The following is a 6,873-nucleotide window of genomic DNA, read 5'->3' as shown; positions in this document are numbered from 1 at the left end:
GGTAGAGCCAATACCCATGCCCGACCAGGAATTCCGTCGGGCCCCGGAGCGGTGTTGCGGCCTTTTAGCCTATCCACCGCCCGGTGCAACTCGTCCAAGGTGACTTCGGGCGCGACTGCTTCCTCCGTCACTTCGATGCTACCGCTCTCCGAATCCGCCGCCGCCGCAAACGGGGGAGGATGTTCTCCCCGGTCCGGAAACAGGCTAGTTAATACCTGCTCCAGGAACACGGGGTGGAGACTTTCCGTCACCGGGGGCTCCCAGGGGCGCAATTTTGCACGCACCATCTGGTATGGCCGCCCCCAGGGGTCCCGATCTAGGGTCCCCAGGAACTCCTCCCAGGCCCTGATTTTGGCCTCCGCAACAGCCACCGACAGGGCACGACGACAGTCCCTGTAGGCGGCATACAATTCGGCCTCACGGGCCTCATTACGGCGACGGCGCCGGCTACGGGCGTACCGGCGTCTTGCGATCACGCAGTCTTGACGGATCTGCGCGATCTCTGGCGACCACCAGTACACCTGACGTCTGGGAGGGCAGGGGCGGGCCCGCGGCATTGACGCGTCGCAAACGCGCGACATAGCGTCCGCGAGCCATTGAGCCTCCGCCTCCACGTCAGCCGGACCCTCAGGCGCTGGACTCCAGGACTGAACCAGGGCGGCTTCGACCAGTAGCTCGCGGTCGAGTCGCCCCAGCACCCACCTCGGGCTGGCCCCGCGAGGGGCCCGACCCGGACTGTTCGGGTTCGCCGAAGGAGGGAGAATCCGATACCGTATGTATCGGTGATCGGAAGCCGTCTCGACCTCCTCCAGCACTTCCCAGTCCTGGACACGGCGTGCTAGGGCGGCATTGGTGAACGTCAGGTCCACAATTGAGCCGCCCTGCTGCCGCACGCACGTGTCGACCGAGCCCCGGTTGGACAGAACCAACCCGAGCGAAATGGCCCATTCTTCCAGCGCCTCACCCCTAACATCGGTTGCCGGAGAACCCCACGCCGTAGACTTGGCGTTGAAGTCCCCGGCCACAAGAACGGGGGAGGGCTGTGCCCATCTGACGAGCGACGACACCTCAAGAAGAAATTGCTCGAAGTCAGATAGGGCACAGTTCGGAGAGCAGTAGCACGCGACCACCGTCAAAGATCCCATTGACGCCGCCACGCATCCACGACCCTTCGCTACTTTTTCGAAGGGCGGGGAGCTGTGGGACGCCAACCTTATAAGGGCCACCGAGCCCGTTCGGTCCCCGACCCAGTTGTCGCGGGCCGGGACCATGTATGGCTCGGAGACTATGGCCACATTTATCAACCACTGCGCCATGCTCTGGAGAAGAAGATCCTGAGCTGCGGCGCAGTGGTTGAGGTTTGCCTGGAGGAGGCGAATCTCGGCCATTATTTGCCGAGCTCCATCGCCTCCCCAGCTGACGGCTGGCCGCTCTTAGTCTGGGGGGCCTTGCCCCCCGAATTTTGAGGGGCCTTGCCCCCCTTCTTCTTCTTGGCCTTGGGGGCCTTACATGAGGGTCCCCCAAGGCGGTGCTCCGCCGGCAACTTCGCCTGTGCGCATAGAATGCACCGTGGCTTGGCGGAGCACTGGGCCGCTTTGTGGCCCGCCTGACCGCAGCGGTAGCAAATGTCGCTGCGGTCGACTTCCGAGTCGCAGACGGCCCGGGCATGTCCGACGCCCAGGCACCGGAAGCACCTCATTTGTCGGGGCTCGGCCACATGAATACGGGCCGACACCCACCCCACCAACAACCTTCCGGCGTCTGCGACTCTCTTCGCAGCCGGGATCGGGCATTTAACCCAGGCCGACCCCTCGCCTCGCGGGCCACTGCGAACCGCGCCGACCTTCACGGCCTCAACCGGGCATCCGCCGGTGCGTGAAATGGCCCGGGCCACCTCTTCGGGGGTAACCGAGTCGTCCAGACCCTGGACGCGCATGTCCGCGCACTTCACGGGTCTGGACACAATTGCGTCACCCCCCAGGACCTCCCTCATTTTTGCAGCGAGGGAGTCCGCCTTCTCGTCAGCATTTGGCCCGGGGATTTCAAATTTCCGCGCGCCGGTCGCGGCTGCGCTGATTTTGGCGATCCCGCCAATGCCGTGATCGGCCAGGACGATATTACTTTTCGCCCTGGCGATCATTTCGGCGTAAGTGACCCCCCGTGTGACGGCGTCCTGCGACAGCGTGACTATTATCGCAGCCGTCGCCGGAGGGCGCAGCGGGACCGCCGACTTCTCCTGCTTCTTGGAAGCCTGCGTTGAGGAGGCAGCCGGCGTCTGGACCGGTGCGGCAGACTTCTTCCCCTTGTTGGGGCGTTTTCGCGCCACGACGTTCCACCCCTCTAAAAGAGGTGGTGGGACCGGTGGGGCCGCTGAGGGGCCCGCGGCAGCCTGACTTGGGGCGGGAGTTGGGGCAGATTTTTTGCCCTTGCCCTTCCCCTTCTTTTTCGCCTTGCCCTTGGCTCCCCCAGTGGAAGCTGAGGGGGCTGAAGAAGGAACAGGGGCTATCGACGAAGGGACATCGACTTCCGGGGCGGATGACTTTTGCGCCGCCTCTCTTGCCCTGTCTGCTGCTAGTGGGGGCCGTAGACGAGGCTCCGGCGGGAGCCGCGCTTCAAGTGCCCCGAGGCGGGCGTCCAGGAACAGGCGGAAGTCCGCCATCCGTCGCTCAATGTCCGACTCCGACCCGGACGCTACTTCCACTGCCCTGAGGGGTGCCGGAAGAGTGTTCACCACCTCTTTGAGGGCCGCAACCTCTTTGGTGAGGAAGTCCACCTTTAGATTAAGGCGGTGGTTCACCGCCTTCAGTGCGAGGTTCTCCACCGACGAGTTCCGGCGGCTGAGCTCTGACACCGCCCGCCGGACCTCTCTCTCCGCATCCTTGAGGGCCTTCACAAAAGTGCCCTTCAGGTTCCCCGATCGGTCCGCGACCTGGCGGACGGCGTCCATGTGCCGCGACATAATCGCGGCTATGTCTGTCGTCGGGAGCTCCTCGAGTTCCCGGTCAGACGGCCTCGGTTGTGTTAGGAGGGCAACTCCCTCGTCGGCACTTCCGGCCATGTCCATACTCGTTGTCGACCCGGACATGGCACGGTTGAAACCGGCACACTCGCTGGAGGGAGGCGATCGCACCTTCCCTCTCTTTTTCTTGCCGCTTCTGCGCGGCGTCTCAGCCAATTGGGGTTCGGCACCATCACTCGCGACTGAGACGGGCCGTTTGCGGCCTTTGCCCTCGCTGGTAGCCGAGCCCCCGTCAGGTTCGCTGGCATCCTGCCGTGCCCTCCTAAATTTGAGAGTGCCGCCGGAGGATGAAACTCCCCATGAGTCCCGGCCTGATTCGCTGCCGGTCACCGATGGACGCCGGAAGAGCGAACGGCGTTCATCGGGAGGCTCGTCTAGCGGGTCTGCAGCGATGCTGCCCCGACTTGACGAGCGACTTCGACTGCCTTTCTTGGCAGAAGAGCCATCGAAAATTGGGGAGCGGGCCGATGAACGGCCTTCCCCGGTTTTTTGGGTCTCGCCAGGCGTCGCAGGACGCTTGAAGAGATCCCCGTCCCCACCCGGGACATCGTCCACCACACTACCATCCACAAAGTTTTTATTATAAGAAATATCCATATAAATCCCACGAGTGTGGGGGAAATAAACCGTCCACCCAGGCAGAGCCCCCTGTACCTGGGTAACCCTATATACACCGTGAGGTCGGGCAGGTTTCACGGGACCTTACAAACTAAATTTTTTATTGAGGTTAAGTCCTCTTGGCCCGGCCAATTAAGGCAAGGCCCTCGGTCCCAGCAGTGGCCGCGAGACGTGACCACGACACCTCCGCTGGGATAACGAGTTTGAGGGCGGTGACTGCGAAGTCTGCCCCCCCGGAGACGATACCGAAACCGGGAGAGCCCGCCCTCCCACCACCTGGCAGCACCGGCAAGCAATCCCCGCGAGGAGATTACTCACCGTTACTCCCAGTCACACCAATCAACGCCGCTCGCCATACCACCGATCCGAAGACTTGTGGCATGAGGAACGGAACCGACTCAGGGTAATTTTTTATAGAGGTTTTCTTCCTCGCGACCACCGCCCCGAAAGACGGCAGCCCCCGAACCCAGCGTGGGCCTTACGGGTTGTGAGCCTCTCTTGGCTTCACCGTGGCTGGCTTGCCACGGCTACTGAGCCCCCTCACCACGGCAAGGTGGAGACTCCCCGAGGGGGAACCTAACCTAACCTAACCTAACCTAACCTAACCTAACCTAACCTAACCTAACCTAACCTAACCTAACCTTTTTTTTTTTTGTTAACTCGGTTAATGCATGAAATTGCATCCCCAGCGCCCGGGGGAGCGCTGGGGTATGTGGGGCTCTCCGAACCAGAAGGGCTAGGCCTACCCACTAAACCACCGAGGTGTTGCCTCCTCCTCGCCGCATAGTGCCGAGGCCACGGGAACGCTTTTAAGCACACATCCGCGACCCCGACGCGGCCGTCCACACGTGGACTCCTCCACAGTGTGGGACGACACCCCAACACACGGGTACCGTCCCCCCACAATGCCCCCTTGTGCAATGGCCAGCAAACTCCCCCGAGTTCGCCAGCCAGGGGGCCTTCGGAAGCCGGGACAGGCCACGCGCAGATGCGCAGCATGTCCCGGCCGCCGGCGGCGGAAGATGTGTAGGCCGCCGCCACCTCCTCTCCGACCAACGAGCCCGAGAGCGAGATCCCAACGCTCCCGGGCCCTACGGTCCCACCACCAGCCGCCATGGGTTAAGAGCCGGGTCCGACCGCCCGACCCCCGGCTCCCCACGGCAGCCCCACCGTTGCCGCATCTCACGGTGCGGCCCCGCCCAGTCGCGGAGATAGGATACATCCCTTCCTCCGCGACCAGCCCCTCCAAAACCGGCCAGACTGAGTCTACTCAGCCCAGCCGGCCGGCCGCTTTTGGTCCCCCGGGCTACAACGGTACCACCCAGACGGGGAAGCGGCCTCTCCTCCACCAGCCGCCATGGGTTAAGAGCCGGGTCCGACCGCCCGACCCCCGGCTCCCCACGGCAGCCCCACCGTTGCCGCATCTCGCGGTACGGCCCCGCCCAGTCGCGGAGGATGAGATACATCCCTTCCTCCGCGACTAGCCTCTCCAAAACCGGCCAGACTGAGTACACTCAGCCCAGCCGGCCGGCCGCTTTTGGTCCCCCGGGCTACAACGGTACCACCCAGACGGGGAAGCGGCCTCTCCACCACCAGCCGCCATGGGTTAAGAGCCGGGTCCGACCGCCCGACCCCCGGCTCCCCACGGCAGCCCCACCGTTGCCGCATCTCGCGGTACGGCCCCGCCCAGTCGCGGAGGATAGGGTTGAGCTACCTCCCTTCCTCCGCGACCAGCCTCTCCTAAACCGGCCAGGCTTACGTCGCCTAGGCCCAGCCGGCCGGCCGCTTTGGTCCCCCGGGCTACAGCGGTACCACCCAGACGGGGAAGCGGCCTCTCCACTGGGTCCCTCTTGGTTCACCGCAACCGAATCCGCGGACTCAAGGTTGCGGCTACTAAGCCCCCCCACCACAGCAAGGTGGAGACCCGTCGGGGGGGAACCTAACCTAACCTAACCTAACCTAACCTAACCTAACCTAACCTAACCTAACCTAACCTAGTTGTCCTTTATACGGGTCGGTTTTTTTTTTTTTTTTTTTTTTTTTTTTTTTTTTTTTTTTTTTTTTTTTTTTTCGTTCATTCATTTTGTTTCTTTCATTTCATTCATTTCGTTCATAGCATTCATTCATTTTGTTCATTTCGTTCATTGCCTTCATTTCGTTCATTCTCTTCGTTTCTTTCATTTCGTTCATAGCATTCATTCATTTTGTTTATTTCGTTCCTTTATTTCGTTCATTTATTTCGTTCATTCATTTCGTTCATTCATTATGTTCATTCACTTCGTTCATTAATTTCGTTTGTTCATTATGTTCGTTCATTCATTTCATTTATTCTAACAGCTGGCATGGATCTACTGGTTATAACAGGCGTGGCTCTTAGGATTTTGTCAATAAGACCACAAGATTTTCTTACTCATTTATTGTAAAAGTAAAATATAATGTTCCATGTTTACATAAGATTTTAAATTGCCATGATTATAAAGCTGCAGACAATATTCTACAATCTGATTACAAAAAATAACATATTATTACCGATTGTTTGAAGCAATATTTGTTGTATGTAGTTGTTAATCACTTATCAATAGATGCCACTAGCAGTTTTTTTTTTTTTTTTTTTTTTTTTTTTTTTTTTTTTTTTTTTTTTTTTTTTTTTTTTTTTTTTTTTTTTTTTGTGTATAATTAGTTTCATTGAGCCGCGTACAGATGTCGTTAGTAGTACAGTATAAATAAATAGTGCACTACGTGTCCTGCTGGTGGGAACCCGTGTTCATGTCGTGGAGGCCGAGCTTCTCGTTCTGCACGAACGTGCGCTCGTAGCGGGTGATCGTCAGACACACAAATATTGATTACGTACTTATATTAATGGCACCATGGCATGGAATGTCATGGAAAATTCTAGCATGTGACGATTTCGTCACGAAATCTACCAGGAAACGTCTACCATGTGACGTCATCTTTCGAAATCTACCATGTGACGTGATCATCAATAAATCTACCACGAAAATTCTACCATTTGACGTGCTCCTCAAGAAATGTGCCAGGAAAATTCTACCATTTGACGTGCTCCTCAAGAAATGTGCCAGGAAAATTCTACCATTTGACGTCATCATCAAAATATAATAATGTACGTTTAAATTACTTAGTAGTAATTGTTTTACTCCAAAATAACCTTTATTACTAATATTTATAAAACTTTGATATTTTTAACATCAAAGCAAGTTAAAGTTAATGAAATAAAC

This window comes from Anticarsia gemmatalis, chromosome 7, assembly GCF_050436995.1.
Source record: "Anticarsia gemmatalis isolate Benzon Research Colony breed Stoneville strain chromosome 7, ilAntGemm2 primary, whole genome shotgun sequence".
NCBI lineage: Eukaryota > Metazoa > Arthropoda > Insecta > Lepidoptera > Erebidae > Anticarsia > Anticarsia gemmatalis.
This window is presented reverse-complemented; position numbering follows the sequence as displayed.